The 16,994-nt window shown below is 35.5% G+C and overlaps 1 long non-coding RNA gene across 1 annotated transcript; it reads left to right on the top strand.

The window, feature by feature from the left end:
• Positions 1-15,831: 15,831 nt before the first annotated feature.
• Positions 15,832-16,570, top strand: LOC145935520 (uncharacterized). Its single transcript, XR_014425241.1, has 2 exons — positions 15,832-15,966; positions 16,346-16,570. It is a non-coding gene; the product is annotated as an uncharacterized LOC145935520 (long non-coding RNA).
• The last annotated feature ends 424 nt before the right edge of the window (positions 16,571-16,994 follow it).

The raw sequence follows: 16,994 nt of genomic DNA, 5'->3' as shown, positions 1-16,994 counted from the left end.
TAAACCTCGCGAAATGGCAACCTAGTGACGTTGGGAAATCGGGTATAGAGTAGCTTCTATATCTCCCGTTTACTACGTGGTCACTGAACCGTGTGGAGAATTTTTAAAGTAGAAGAAACCTTACAAACGTTGCACACTACTACTGGTGTAATATATATATAGATGTCTAAAAATATAATTTGCATTATATTTCTCTAAAATCGCGTATCTATATAATTAAGTTTAGTATATAGCAGAGATATTATATATTGTCAAAGCTATAATTAGTAACAGATCTTAATAAATAGCTTGTCATTAAAATAATGATTATACATAAATCTAGTTTAGTTTATTAATTTAAAAATAAATATGGGAGAAATTTCTTTAGCACATATAAAAATTAAAATTAATAACTTGCTTTGAAAGATTGATCGATGTTTTCGTGTTCCCGATGCATGGATTCGACTCGGCTTCTTTTGTCGCTCGTCAACTATAGTCAGCAAAGCCATATATATGCTGATCGGCATTTTGTGCCGACTGGCATAGATCGATTGATACGTATTCAGTAACGGGTACTGTCCAATGAGCTTGTTGATCGGCAAAGTGGATTATAGTACATGTAGAAGGCGTCTCAAGGCAGAAACAGTCGCGCATGTTATGCGCAAACAGATTTAGGAGAAGAATGTTTTGGTGTATAATAATGCGCATGATGGAATTTGAGAGATAAAATTAATAAATAGTATAATCTATATTATATTTGCAATACGATTAAATACACATTATATTTAATTTTTTAAATCAAAGTATTAAAATTAAAACAATTTATAAAGATTAGATTTAAGAAAATGGATTTAAAACACACTTTCAGATTTTATTTTCCCTATTTATTTCGTCCTAGAGCAGAGCAATACTAATGTAGCTTCTTCGAAAGACTTATATTGATTGTTAGTAATTACACACACACACACACACACACACTGGGGGGGGTTAACCCCCCCCCTGCAAATTAAAAGAAACAGTTTTGCTGAATTTGTTTAAAAAATATAAATAATGAAAAACAAACATTAAAGAGCTATCGACGTCAGGATCCGCTAGTGTATATATATAAGTATAAGATACACTGTAAATTATACTCATTACGCATTCAAGGAGTTAAGTGTGGATTAAATCAGACATAGGACGAAATGATGAGATAATTTCATTGTACGAAAATAATTAGGCGAAATTCTTTATTATTATATTATATATATATTATATAGATACAAAGAATTTCGCCTAATTATTTTCGTACAATGAAATTATCTCATCATTTCGTCCTATGTCTGACTTAATCTATACTTAACTCCTTGAATGCGTAATGAGTATAATTTCCAGTGTATCTTATATATACATATTGTATATATTATATATATATATAAAGAATTTCGCCTAATTATTTTCGTGCATGAAATTATCTCATCATTTCTTCCTATGTCTGACTTAATCTAAACTTAACTCCTTGAATGCGTAATGAGTATAATTTCCAGTGTATCTTATACATACATATTGTATATATATTATATATATATATATATATATATATATATATAAAGAATTTCGCCTAATTATTTTCGTGCATGAAATTATCTCATCATTTCATCCTATGTCTGACTTAATCTAAACTTAACTCCTTGAATGCGTAATGAGTATAATTTCCAGTGTATCTTATACTTATATATATATTTTTTATATATATATTTTATATATATATTATATATATATATATATAAGTATAAGATACACTGGAAATTATACTCATTACGCATTCAAGGAATTAAGTATAGATTAAGTCAGACATAGGACGAAATAATGAGATAATTTCGTTGCATGAAAATAATTAGGCGAAATTCTTTATATCTATATAATATACATATATATATATATATATATATATATATAAAAGTATAAGATACACTGGAAATTGTACTCATTACGCATTCAAGTAGTTAAGTATAGATTAAGTCAGACATAGGACGAAATAATGAGATAATTTCGTTGCACGAAAATAATTAGGCGAGAAATTCTTTATATCTATATAATATATATATATATATATATATATATATATACATACACTGGCGGATCCTGCGTTAAACCCCCCCCCCCTTGCAAATAAAAAGAAACAGTTTTGCTGAATTTATTTAGAAAATATAAATAAAGAAAAACAAACATTAAAGAGCTATCGACGTCGTTGATTCTGGAATAAAAGCTAATCATGAAACCAAAAATATTAAATAAAATAATTTTGCAAACCCCCCCCCCCATTATCGATGTCAGAATCCGCTAGTGTATACATATATATATATATTTTACTTACAGACTTCCTCGCAGACAGACGTGTTATGCCAATGCTTGGCAATTCGGGTAGTGGTAATACAATTTGAGAATGACTTCGGTCGTAGAGGGAATTACACGAAAACCCCATTTATTCTACATGTCGATAAGCCTTTGAGAAATCGATCGTACCGCAGCAGACAGGTTGTTTATGCAAGTGTTACGTTACTACGCCGATAGCCTCGTTTGGCAAGTGTCTCGCGTCGCCATGCTTTACCGCGAAATAACCCAATAGCTCTGACACGTATCTCTGTAACACCAAAACTTTGGAAATTTTGGACACGAGGCCGACAATGATCTCGCATCTATGAACATGATTTTCGTACGCGAAATTAAATCGCCGTTTAAATCCAATGCAAAAAAAATTTGAAGTAATCTGTTGTTAAAAAAAAAACACGTGTATTTAAGAAATAAATTTAAAAAAGTTTATTTTCATGTAAAAGCTTCGAACGTTTGGACCTTTGACAATTTTACAGACTAATTTTCAACTCTAAATCTCGTATACGTTATAAAAAAAAAAGAAAATTATGAATATAAGGAAAAAAGACGGAGACCGACGAGTTAAGCGAGTTTTCTCATTCGCATAAGTAGTAAGTGTCCGTAGTATGGTCAGACTCGCGCGCCTGACAAATATCCCGGGTGACGCTCGGCGAACGAAGAAAATCTGATTGTGTCAGTCGCCTATGTACCCACGGGGAATTTGAAAAATCGATGGTAACTTCTGACAACGTGGCCCGTGAGAGAGCCACAGCCCCTTCCGCCCCTCCCGCGTTCGCCCCTTTTTGGCACCCGCTCTTCGCCACCTCCGAGTACTCTGTCTACGCAACTATCGACTTTTTCGGGGGAACGCGAGAGCGGGAAGGAGGAAAAAGTGGGGAGTGAGTTTGGGGGTGGCGGGTGCGGGATATGGTGGCCGACAAGCAGCTTCTGAAAAATGCCTCTGGAGCGTGACTACCCTCCGCCTTTTTTTCTTCTTCTTCTGCTTCGTCCGGCACCCCCTTCGCGAAACCCACACCGGGTGGCGGCGAGAGGATTCGGAACGAATGGGCCACACGTGTGGCCCCGCGCGCATTCTCCCTTTTTTCGTCCTTCCTTCCTTCCTTCCTTCCTTCCTTCCTTTCCACCCTTTCTCTCTCTCTCTCGTTTCATCCCACACGGCATCGTTGCCCCGCATCGTCGATTTCGCAGCTCGCTACTGCTGGCGAGCGAAGCAAGTCGAACTCTCTCGTGCCCGGTTCTCCCCGGAATCGTGATTTACACTTGTCACGGGGTCGCTCTGCACCACGTGCCGTAGACACTTTACTTCCCTTATCGCGAACCGGGAATTCGAGAATCGCGTGTCGCCGCATGGGGTTGTATTAATAAATACGGGCTTAATCGACTGTCAAAGACAGAAAAAATAAAATGTCGAGGTCGTATAATTAATGTTAAAGTTATATAATATTTGTATTTTTCCTTCTATGAGTAAATAAGTAAAATCGATTATTTAGAAGGAACTAACAATGGACTAATCCGGGATTTGCGCTTTAATTCAGATTGCGGGCGCAATTCAGCTCCAGAAGCTTAATGCATTTAGAATTTATTAGCTCACCAAATGCTACCATTTTGTGCTCAGTCTTTAATTAATAAATGCAATGTATAATGTATTTGTCTGCACTATTGCAATTTTATGAGGTAGGATGGAATAGGATACTTTCGGCTTTAATTATCGTTATCCACTACGATATAAGCTATTTCAACGATGCAACAGCAACATGTCTTTATTATTTGCTCTTACATATAATGGATATTTTCTACGCATGTTTATATATACACATACATAAAAGCTCATATTTTTTTGCATTTTATCTCTCTTATGAAAATCACAGAAAGAACTCTTTTGATTTAAAAATACAAGAAATAAAACATAAAAGTTTACGCGAGTCATGTCAGAAATGTTCTTCAGAAAGGATTTTTTTAGAAGAACTTACTTTAATTTTTCTCGTGGCGAAACCAAAATGTCTATAATCGGAATGAAACTTCAACTATATTAATTAGCTTTTATCGTCAAATTTTTATTGCTATTATTATTATTATTTTAGTATTATCACAGGACATGAAATAAACTTACGGTCGTTGCGGTTTAAAGGGCGCCCGCTAGCGACGTTCTTCAAAAGAAGATTTTAATCCCTCAAGCGACTCGTCGGAAATCCGTCTTCGTCCTTTCCTCTCGTCTTTCGTGTAGAAAAGCGACCCGTCGGCCCCGTCGAGTCTCCGTCGAGTCGGGTCAGAGAGAGATTCTCAGATGAATAATATCTAGCGTCGTTCGAGACGGTTTCTAGGATAAATCGTCGTTTGGATGTTACGTCGTCTCTCTCGCCGTATATACCTATCTACACATACATATATATATATATGCATACATATGCGTATATATATACATATATCTACGTTCGAAAGTCGGACAGAAAAAGGGCTCTCGGGGAATAGGTAAACTGCAGCTAAACTGCGCGTATTACATATGACTCTGCAACGACCAACGTGCAGGATCAGCGACGTTACGTGTGGATGTGTGTATATGTATGTATGTGTGTGTATGTGTGTGTTCGAAAGTTTCTGCGTGATAAGTGGCGAATGATTTATTCATCTCACGACGGAGCGCAGGCAGCAGTACAAATTACGCATCGCGTACAGAAAACCTTCGCGGTACGTGACAGTAATTCATACATCTGTATTAACGTAGTACCGCTGCCGTGCCGCTCTCTCTCTCTTCCGTCGGCTTCTCCGTTATATTCCCAACCGTTATTCCGTTCGGGAATTTGAAGTAATTTTAATCGTTTGCGCAAACTTCTTCGACCCGTTAAGCGGTACCGCCCGATGAAAATCATGCGAAATGGAGAGAAAGATGATTTCTTGTTCTGGATCGGAGAGAAAGTACGACGTTTGCAAGCTCCGACTACGTGATGAATTAAAAAGGTTACATATGTATATATTATTTTAATCATTTTGCTAATTTAAATCAATTACATGTAAATTAAATTTGTATTGGATTTTAATATATCCCTGTTAAATAGTCGATTATAATTATAATTACACCGAGAATTGCCCTAGATTTTGATTTGCAAGATTCAAGAGACAATTGATTTCTCGCGAGTAAAATTATATAGGGTTTATACATGTATAATCTTTATATGTAGTTATAGTTTATATCTGTGAAAGATACAACACCATTTAGCTAGATTAGACGCCAAAGTTGCGTACCTAGGTCCGTAGGAGGAGGCAAATTCCAGACAGTTGAATTGAATTGAAATTTTTCCGATTTGGCGCATCTCACCGCGAAGCTGTCACCGAATTTCGGCTGACTAATCGAGCGTATCGACACGCAATCACTTAGAAATTGACGCGATGGATTGACTGCCGACGCGCGGCATGATTCGATTTCGGATGCGAGCGGGACATGGGATGCCCGCGGGTTCGATGTAGTTATTAGAGAAAATGGAATTAATGGACCAACCGCGTGCGGTAATTTGGAGCGACGTTAACCCATATATATATAATCGATATATATTACCGAAATTCCGAAAACGTATTTTTAACTTCGTAGATAAAATAATTCGCGCAAGCGACGTTTCTTCATCATCATCGCGCGATGTGAAATTTGAATACGATAAAGATGCTACAAGCATACCTCTGATGAGAATAATTTTTTTCCATGGTATGCCCAACGGATTCATGGTTCACCACAAGAACGCAACTCGGTCGGGTTATACTCTTTGCTCCGAGGGAATTTTTGATTAAAGTTTAATTTACAGGTACGGCTCCTGGCGGACTTTAAAACGAGATTTTTCATCCTCCTACTCTACTCTACCTACTCGCGCTCGCTTATCGCAACGCTGGGAAAAAAGCTATGTAGGTGCAATGATGTCTGTAAATATTATCTGTGCATAGAAATATCGCGGAGTGCGTTGGACGCATTCATAGATATTTTTGGGGAATTTTCGCGTGCTACTTTAAAGCGACTGTTTGCTTTGCATTACTTTTATAGTAATGCAACTTTACATGAAAAAAAACATATGTAGTAAAATCATTTTATATGTCTTTAAAATAATGAAGGTTTACTTTCGACGATCAAAGACGATCCCTCGCTGAGAAATCGATTTGTGTGTGTGGCAATCGTAATTATCCGAATAATATATTATACTTTGTAGGCGGTATCTGACGTAGCGGGATGTCCGTGGAATAAGTCACCAGTATATGTATTATGTTATTATTTTCGTGTCGGGTCATTGTCGTGTTTTCGTGTATGCTTATCTGTCCGTTGCCTCGATTTTATTGTATACCTTTGACGAAACGTGCCATGCCGTGATTGGCTTCATTTGAAAGGATAAGCGTTTTTAACTGAGTGTTTATAAACGGCGACCGCTCGGTCGAGCGCGTCTCTCTCTCTCTCTGAGAATTTACAAGAGTAACAATAATAAAGAGTTTATACGATTTCTGAGAATTAGAAAGAGTTAAGAGTTTGAATAGAATATACATATCTCTTCTATCGACATCCTAGCGACTACAACTTAAAGCCAAAATTAATTTAGTAGCCAATTAAACTCGATTCCTATCTTTAAAAACCAATATTTGTTTTAGAGATTAGTGGCAAGAGGAAAGGTATAAGAATGGAAATTGACCTTAATGAGCGGGTCATTTAGCGTCACTGTTTACTCTGATTATTTAGGTAATTAATGCGTATCATATTTTTGGCATGAGCAACCACTTTGTTAAGCGTTAAGCAGCTTTATGTAATGGATTCGCCGTGCGAAAAAATGGCCTTGACACGCTTGAATAAGTTTCGGCCGATATCGCCGTGTAAGTTTCGTCTCTTAAATTGGTTTCGAAGCGCAAACTTTATCGTATCGCGCGGATTCGCGGGTTTTGTGAGTGACCCAGAAGAGGGTAAGGTATTTAGAAGGTATATATACAACGCGGCGTCTATACGATAGCACAGCAAACCGCAGCGTTTGCCAATTAACGATATACTCAAACTTAGCGCTCAAAAACTCTGGCGGTTTTACTCGAGATTTAATTGCAGCGGTGCTCCAGGCTTATCTGGACGGTTCAGAAAGCGAGTTCTTCGCGAGTTACGCGATATCTTCGATCGCGAATCGGTTTATACAAGAACCGTTTCACGGATTACTTCACTAACGAGAAAATTATAGAACACGCGAATATTTTAATCGGACAATACGGAAAAATACGGAAGTTAGAGAGGAATCTCCTCTCTCTCGCGAAAGGGAGCTAACTCCCGTTCTCTCGTTAAAATTTTTCTCCTCTTTTTTCTCTCTCGTTTTTTTTTCCCCCATTTTTCTTTCTCCTTTTTCTCGCACATTGCGATGCCGAGCGCACGCGCGTTTAATAAAATGAATATCGCTCTCCGAGGATAACCGCGGCCGGGCGGCGCAGGCCCGAAATTAAAAGCAAAACACAGTGGAGAACGCGATATTTCAAGAACAGACCCATGGGTAATTGCACCAAGTAAATTCGAGGTAAAGATAGAGCTTAGCACGCGAGAGCGTGAAAAAGAGCGACGCGCGTAAACAATAATGGCCAGTCGTCCGAGCCGCTCTCGCTCGCATCTAATTAAGATGAGATCCGATTGATCGATCGAGAATAGCAGCGAGCGAAATTAAAGTGCGAGAGAGACTGTGAGCTAATGTTCCAAGAATTTTATCTGTGTGTTGCTAACCGATTTTTTTCTACTTATATTATTATTTCTTAAAAGTTGTGCTTTCTCTCTCAAATGAGTCAGCGATTGCAAATATTATTTATGCAAATATTTCAATTATAAATCATAATTTTTATTATTATATAAATTTATTATATACTTAAAAAGTAAAAAATTCAGATATATACCATAAAATGTAATATTGATGCAAAGGATATTTGAAAATTCATATTAGCATAAGAAATGTATGTACATATCTCCAGATAACGTGAATGTACATGCATTGCGTGTTATCCCTGAAGAATCCCTAAAATATACGAGACGAGAGGGAAAAATTTGCGGCCAACGCAATAGCTCACGGTTGAAAGTTGCGTTATAAAGACCGTTCCGATACGCATTTTCGAGCTATATGCGTGGCTGAATCCGTGATTACCATTCGGGAAAATAACACGACGTTTTTTCCCAACCGTACGTTCGTTAATTCACGGCGTGCACACGCGTGTTTACCCTCGACAGGTTGTACGCTAAAGCGTAATAATGCCGTTTCGAGATGGTCCTCGAAGTGTGCACACTCGACGCATAGAAACGACGCGGCATATGCATATTTTTTCCCCTGCATATCTCGCTGCGAAATTGAAATTGCTGCCAAGATCCCGGTATAATGGCGGAGCGCAGGCTTCGTTTCAAATTAGAAAGGCGATTAGGAATGTAAAAACAGATATAGTATAATACGAACTATTTGCGACAGCTATTGTGACTTTAATTTTGTGGTCATAATTCAAGGAGATAAAATAGTAAAACACAAGTGTAAACATTAATTAATTAAAAATTTGAATTATTAAATAATTAAGATAAATGACACGTTTTTTTAACGTATGTGTAAAAGAAATTTTATCTGTCGATGCTATTAATTTCTCTTAATTCCGATAAACTCTTTATATACTTATATTCGAAATATGATTTGCTGCGCGATATACTATATTTACTATGAAGCGATATTATCGCTATTGCGACGTGTGACGCAAGTACAAATATAATATATAAAGATATGAGTGCAACAATATTGCGGTTAACACCAGAAACAATAGCTTCCCCGTCTCGTATACGCAGATAACGGTATTTCTCCTAACACACACGATCGATACCCGATACATCACACAGTAGTACAGAAAATAATAACCGATTGCCCTTTCAAACGATATTGTTCTTTTTTTCCTGTTTCCCTCTCCCTTTCTCTCTCTCCATCGTCACACAATGCAGTGCCAGCTTTTATAGCCTTCGTGCTATTTCACTCGAAAAAAAAACGTAGATATGCACGCACGATACGGTTAAATCCAGAGCTAAAACACGGGCTCACGCATTTGTGTCCCGACAACGCGTTCATCCAGTTAAAGGTACACATATATGGATGAAGAATAACTCTCCACCACCCATATCAAGATCGGGAGCAAAGGAGAGTGGGAATGGTAGAGGGTGAGACGGGGCTGGAGGGCGGGAGAGGGCGGAGAGAGAGCATCATGCGGATATATTGATTTTTTGTTACAAATAGAAACGCGCGCGGGGCAGACGGCGCAGATAGAATGATACCAATCAAGGCATTGTTGCTATAACGCGATTGTTGGATATGAAATTTCAGAATGCAACGCTCGTGTCGCCGAATGCAATTCGGCCGTTCAGGTTTCAATCAGGTTGCGTCGTTTTCGACCAGGAATCCGGCGAACGCTATCGTCGCACGTTTCTTCCCGCGTATATGTAGAATTGCGTGTCCGTATTTGCTTAAAATCCATTTTACACACTCAGATTCTGCCGATAGAATCCGGCGACAAATTGTATATGCAATTTTAATATCTTGAATAATGCAAAACTCCTCACCCCTTCGCGAAATTAATATAATTATAAAATTCCCCTGGCATGAAATGCTCTCTGTTTTTACACATAATTAATAAATTGGCAGATTTAACAATCATAATTCACGATTCAAAACTATGATTACGTAATCAAATCAGATATACACGTAGAATTGTAATTCCGAATCTCTAGATTTCTCATTCAGTCTGACATTTCCTTTATTCATCAATTCTCTCTAGTTTTATTGGTCCTCTTTCGTTATCTTCACACATATCAAACTATATTCGACGTATTCCTCTCTTCATGTATTTCTCGTATATTCTATGCTGTGAGATACTTTCCAATTGAATTTTCACGCGATCCTTTCACATGATGTATATACGCGAGAGAGCCATCATAATTTCTCATTTTGACAAATGCAAGCGAATCGATCTGACACGAGATGACCCTCTTTCTATTGATAAAGTGCCGCTTATAATAATGACGGATTGGGGATTTCTCCTCGTCAAACGTCAAGAGCACCATCGTCCTGCCTGTCTTCGATCTATCTCACCCCTCGCTCCGCATTCCGGGAGTTTGTTTGACAGTCGCTTGAAATCTCATGGTCGTCGGTTCGCCCATACCTCGTTGAATTCTCCTTTTTAATGTCAATGAATAAACGCAATGATGAGAATAACGACATATCAGAGAAAGGCGGACATTTAAGATTATTAACGCGATAGAAAATAAATATATAAAAATAACTATAATAACGTTAAATCTTCGATAAATATTTATGATATACAGAGAATGCAACACAGAATTGTTGAAATTACTTTCAACATACATATATAATATTTTACGATAATATTTTCCAATAATAACAAAAAATCGTTTTAAATAATAGAATATAGAATGTTTATAATCGCTTGTCAGTATTTGAAATAAATATTCAAAGAAGCATAACTGTTTAAATTCTAAGAATAAGAACAATTATACGATAAAAATAATGTTTTGTAAGAAATATAAAAGAAAGTTACAAATTTTTACATTTTAAATTCTGGAATCCTTTCTGTACATTTAAGTCGGTCAAATGAATATCCATTCTTGGATACGAATAAAAATAATCATACTTTAAAATTATTACATTGGCTGGACAAGAATCTAACAATAAAATAAATTTGACTTTCATTTAAATACTTGATATAAATTTTTGTGAAATATTTATTTATAAATTTTATAAATAAATATTTATATATATAAATCGTGTGAATAAATTTATAAATCAGAAGTTTGTTTTTTATTTTAATTTTACTTTTAATTTATTTATGAACAGAAATTATACTTTGTTTCTATCGATTGTGCAATTTTCCATTTTCAGAAACAACACTCTTACACAATATATAAATACAAACTTATAAGGTAGAAAGAACAAAACCACTGATTCGATCGAAAAGAATTTTATTTCGACAACTGTCGTTATAGCACATGATTTTACCGTACATGTGAGTATGACAGCGTATCTTTTACACACGCCCTTTCTCTCTCTCACTCTCTCTTCATTCTTTCTTTTTTTTTTAATAATAATCTCCGTCTTTGAACGGTATTCTGCTCTATTATGTATACCTTCAAAAAAGTGTGTAATTGGAAATATAGATACGTCCTATGCCCTCTAAACGGTCGCAATCGTATGCATGCTCCTCACATTTTTTCTCTCGTAAAATAAAAGAAATATTTCTATATACTTTTTTCTTGTTTATTTTTCTTATTCGTCGTCATACACCACGCCGTTAGACGGATTCTTCCTGCAACACTAAATTACACATTTGTACATCGTTAACATCCTTAAAAGTGATCGCCTCCTTTGGCGGGCTTGTCTTAAGGGTCGTAAACTAGGTCCGATTCTTTACGTACACACGAGCGCTCGATCTATACGCAAATCACACACACACACACACACACACATACGTACACATACACAATGAAAATGTGTGTACACGCGCGCACGCAGGATATACAATAACATTCTCTGCTCACTTTTTAAGGTTGCCAACCAATCGCATCGGTTCTGGTCCGAAGACAAATTCAGATTTTTAATTCAACTTTATTGGCGCAGTAACAAAATTCGTTCCGAACTAGGATGTTTCGAAACTACTTAGATATGTAGCTATATGGATATGTGTGTGAACATGTGGATATGCGAGAAATGTATAAAAATTCCAAGCCCAAAGAGATTTACATTTTGTGTCTCAAATCTAAAGACTTTGTAAAACAATCTCGTTGGCAACTCTCTATCGCTTTTTACCGCGATATATCTTCGAGATATTTACGTTTCTTCCTTCTACATCTGATTTTCAATTTTTCAAAAATCTTATATGTCGCGACGATACGTACAAGTGTATGTGATATATCTCTTTTCGACTGAGCGCATATGTACGCAATACTATTGTTTCAAACAATAGCTTCTCGACATCATCGGCGTCTTCTTATCATTAAAACTGAAATTTTTTTATTGTCCGCAATAGAAGCGTAAATATGCGCTCTCACTTTCTCAGCGCTTCAAATCTACGATAAAGGATATAAAATTGATAGAGGGATTAGAAAATCCGAGATGTCCATTTCGAGGTGATAAAAATGGCACGTGGGCCATGGCTGTGGGTTTACAGTACACGAGGTCTATTAACAGAACCAACAATCTGTGATGAAGATTTTTTTTTCGCAGGATTCGCGTGCTCGAGTCGCTTGTTGGAACGAACGTTAAAGACTCGCTCATTAATGTTATTACTAGCGTTAACACGGAGCACACATAGCCAGTTATGAATACCGTGGCAATGCGGTGGCACGCAGTCTAATTGTACAAAGTGCAGTTTGTAAGGCCGGAATCGGCGCATTATGTCGGTGCGTATTTCCAAGCCTTTCCTTGTGTGCTTATAGGAGTGCCAGATTTTCTTTTCCGAAGAAATAAACGTGCGCAGACTCATATTTATTCTCGGAGAGTAAGCTTTCATCTCAAAGTTTTTTTTTATTCTTCTTTGAAATGTAATTGTAAAATTAAAGAAATCGAATTAGATGAGATTATTTTTTTTCGAAAGGATAAACTATAGGATAATTCTAGAGGATATTTACAAAAATTTCTGGCAACCCTATCCATACCTGAGTACTTGTATCCGAATTCAGATACCTTCATTCAATAATGCATTACGACGCAGAGTTATGTAGATTATTTACGCGCTTGGATGTTTATATAATTAGATGTTATATTAAATATATAATGGAGATATGCTTATAATTCTCTTTAACAGACCAGAGAAAATAATATCACGCATTATGAATGAAATTAACTCTTACAATCATCGTACATATCTAGCAGTCAAGTCAGTATTTAAAACTGATTTAAATACCTTAAGATGTGATTTAAATATTATAAAACGCGAATTGTAGCTTAAGATTAAGGAATACGTCCTTTTAAAAAATTCTACATCTTTTTGTTTTTAATTTCTACTTGTTTACGGTTTCTTTGGCATTTTTTTCTAATTAATTTTTTCTAATTAAAAAGAATGCATCTCGAGGATTATAAGAGTTAATCTTGCTTCTTTTTTATTCAGATATAAAATTAACAATACGGCGTGCAATTAATATATAATATAACAATTAATTTATTGCGCGTATTTCGGATTTGTAAAAAAATGCTTATCAATCCACTTGATCTTATTTGTGTGTGAAGTTATTCCGAGCAAGTGTCTTCCCTTTACTGTATCTATCATGTTCATCTTACTATTTTTCATATCATATACTTCTCATATTATATTATCAGGCGTGCCATTAATATAATTCATGATTAGTTTATCTCGCATCGCTTAACTGTGTCTCTATCATAATGTATATGTCACGATATTGCCTGTACACAAAACTCCACGAATCCGATAAAATTAACGCTTTGTCTTTTAATCTGTCTTACTTTCTCTCTCTTTCTTTTTTTCGTTCTCACACATACATACACACTTGTTCTATTTACCGTTTTAATTTAAAATACTTCTCGGTCAATTGATAGTTACTAAGATTTATTGTTGCCAATTGTTAAAACAAGTAACACATTTGTTACATAGATATGTGCAACAGGAAACGCCATCGAGAAAATGTATCTATATTCACTGATAATAATGACCCGTAATAACAGATGTAATTTTTGGTCTAGATAATAATGCTATAAGGCCCGTTTCTCGGCCATACATCAATAAGAAACATTAAAACATTATACATATATAACAATTTTTTTTATAAACTTTAATTTAAAATATTTATGAGATGAAATACACATATATATGTATATATATAACTATATAAAATTTTCATCTGATTTATTTGACTTTTGTTTGAAGGGCTCGGAATATCTTGTCTTGGGTTCAAAATGTTCTAAATCCACCGCTGCACATAACATTATGTTAATGCGTGTATAAGGTTTCGAAGAGATACGAAAATTCGAGGTGTGTAAATTTTATGAAAACCCGGCGTCGAACCGTTGCGGTCGCGAAAGCATATTTTCACGCCAGGAGCGAAGCACGAGCTTCTCCTGGCGAGGAAAATTACCTTAAGAAGTGAGAAAATATGTGTACAGGGTTGTTTGCGCTCGTCTCGCGTAGCGCCACATCCCTCTTTCGGCAGTGTTTCAAATATATTTTCTCGTGAAAATATGCAGACATATATAGCCGCATTATCGATACTCTGAAATGAGAACTACCGATGTCATAATGTTGTTTGTAAAAAAGAAAAGAAAAAAAAAGAATTTTATATATATACGTTCGTGTATATTTAAATTTAAAATATGTTATCTCTGTAAATAGAATGATATCTCGATGGATAACGAAACTTTCGCGTTTTCAAGTAAATATTTTTTTGATTGAGTTTTATCTTACTAAAACTTTGAACTCTAACGAGAGAGATTTAAGGGGGCTTATTTGCCACAAGTATAAAAATATTAAAAATTAAACTAACTTTATACATGTGTATATGTTTACTTATTTTATTAGCAGTAAATACATTTTAATTTATTTCAAGTTATTGTGCAATCATAATATTTAAATCAATTGATTGTAAATTAGTAGATTATATAGAGAAAATACAACACAAAATATGTGAAATTTTAATGCTAGTCTAATATACGTGCGAAATAACACGCGCGCACATGGAAATGTTGAACATAATTTAAATAAATTATTTGATAAGTTACATTCTCATTAGCAAATATAATCGTTATGTTTGTGTAGCAGGTCGTCACTCGACTGTTTCACGACGAAAGTTTCGTTTCACGCAATATTGCACGCCATGTGTCAGTAACTAACTATACGATCATTTGTTTTTCAGAGAATGCCAGGAAATAAATTCGCGGCAACGTTTCCTTGTACCGGTTTGAATCGATAATTTAGGAAAGTGAAAACCCAAACACATCACACCATAGTGAGTTTATGAAGCAGCATTATTCCGCGTATGCACTTGCTAAGTTTTATTATCGAGTCATTCTCAGAGCGCAGAACTTTCAAGAGAACAATCAATAAAAGACCGCTCTCAGTTCTGCGATCATCGGGGATTTTTGTGAAAATGAGTCTCATAGTTATTCTCTCAAGATAAAATTTTCAAGCAAATATACCAAAAATTGTAAAATATTTATTGTCCCCTGCGTGAAATAGAGCACGTAATACGTATATTTTTCGCGCATTGATTTTCATAACTATACTTTCAAATCTCAATTTCATTAACACGTGGCAAAAATATTGCGATCGATATATAGTTTCTCATCGGTGACTTGTCTTGTTAGATTAGACACTGCTCGATACGCATTTTGAAATTTTTGTAGCGAGTAGCGTTGTCATTTGTCATGTTTTGCGTGATCGATTACACCCCGAAGATTCGCACTGTTTTGACAGTATGTCACAATTAATATATCGCCATATTTCCTTGATCAATATAACTCGCACGTCAAGTCCGCATAAGTTTTAAACCTTATAGTCGCTGTATAGACAACGAGTGTATCATTGCGTATATATGAACCGGCATGCGGCGTTTTGCAGCGGTTAGTTGTGAACTACGTCGATCGAAAGGTATATATATATAAAAAAAAAAAGCTCGTGGAAATCAGATATAAAGACTCAACTTGCACGCAACAGTTGATTCTTGGCTGCTTTGAGCGATCGACACATGCCGATATATACGCGAGAATACTTGAACAAAAAAAAAACACATTTTTTTAAACGAAGGAGATAAGTTTTAAAAAATAACGATATTTATGTCAATTTGCATTTTATCGTGACTCTGCGAAAATAAATCTCCAAAATAAGCGATAAGTTTGATAAGAGACAACAATGTCCGCAAAACGGATAGATTCGACGAGACGAATTTAAATTGCACGATTCTTTTTTTGAACGTCACGTATGAACGAAACTGCATGTACAAGTTTTAAACGAAATTTTTTTTTTCCAGAGACGAATTCAGTTCGCACAGATTAACGAACGGATCAGGACGAACGATAGATAGGATTGAGCAACAGCGCATTCTTCAAATTGAAATTGTTACAAAACAAAAGTACCGACAAAAATAATAAAGGAAAAAATAAAAAGCGCTTCATAGTTTGTTCGGGCGTTCGATAAGATAATGATTAAAGAACAAGTCATAGGCAAATGAAGAAATGAGAAAAAAAAAATAAAATTCCATTAATTAGATTAAAATATTAAAAAAATAAAACGTTAACAATGTGTCAAACAAAAATAGGATACGCGTTTACATATCAAACAAATTACTCTCTTTCATTCATTTTTCTTTATATATATATATATATATGTATATATGCATACATATATTATATTAAACTCGTGTCTATACGAAAATAGCAGTCGATTCATTTTAAAGCAATATGATTGTTGTTGCTCGCTTCACATTTCTATATAAACTTTTTCTTCGTCATTTGAGAGACCGGTTAATTACCGTGACTTTTAATTGCAGGCAGTGAAATTGTCAGATAGAAAAATCTCGTGTATGTGTGTGTGTGTGTGTAAGTATTTTCAGAATATTCATTATAACCGTATACCAGGATTCGTGTATAATCAACGTGTGTGTTGTTCGCTCTCTCTTG

Source organism: Prenolepis imparis, unplaced genomic scaffold (assembly GCF_030444845.1).
Source record: "Prenolepis imparis isolate NDT839.2.m4 unplaced genomic scaffold, iyPreImpa1.0 SCAF_4, whole genome shotgun sequence".
Lineage (NCBI taxonomy): Eukaryota > Metazoa > Arthropoda > Insecta > Hymenoptera > Formicidae > Prenolepis > Prenolepis imparis.
Note: the sequence above shows the minus strand (reverse complement) of the source record. Positions and strands in the feature narration are given on the sequence as shown.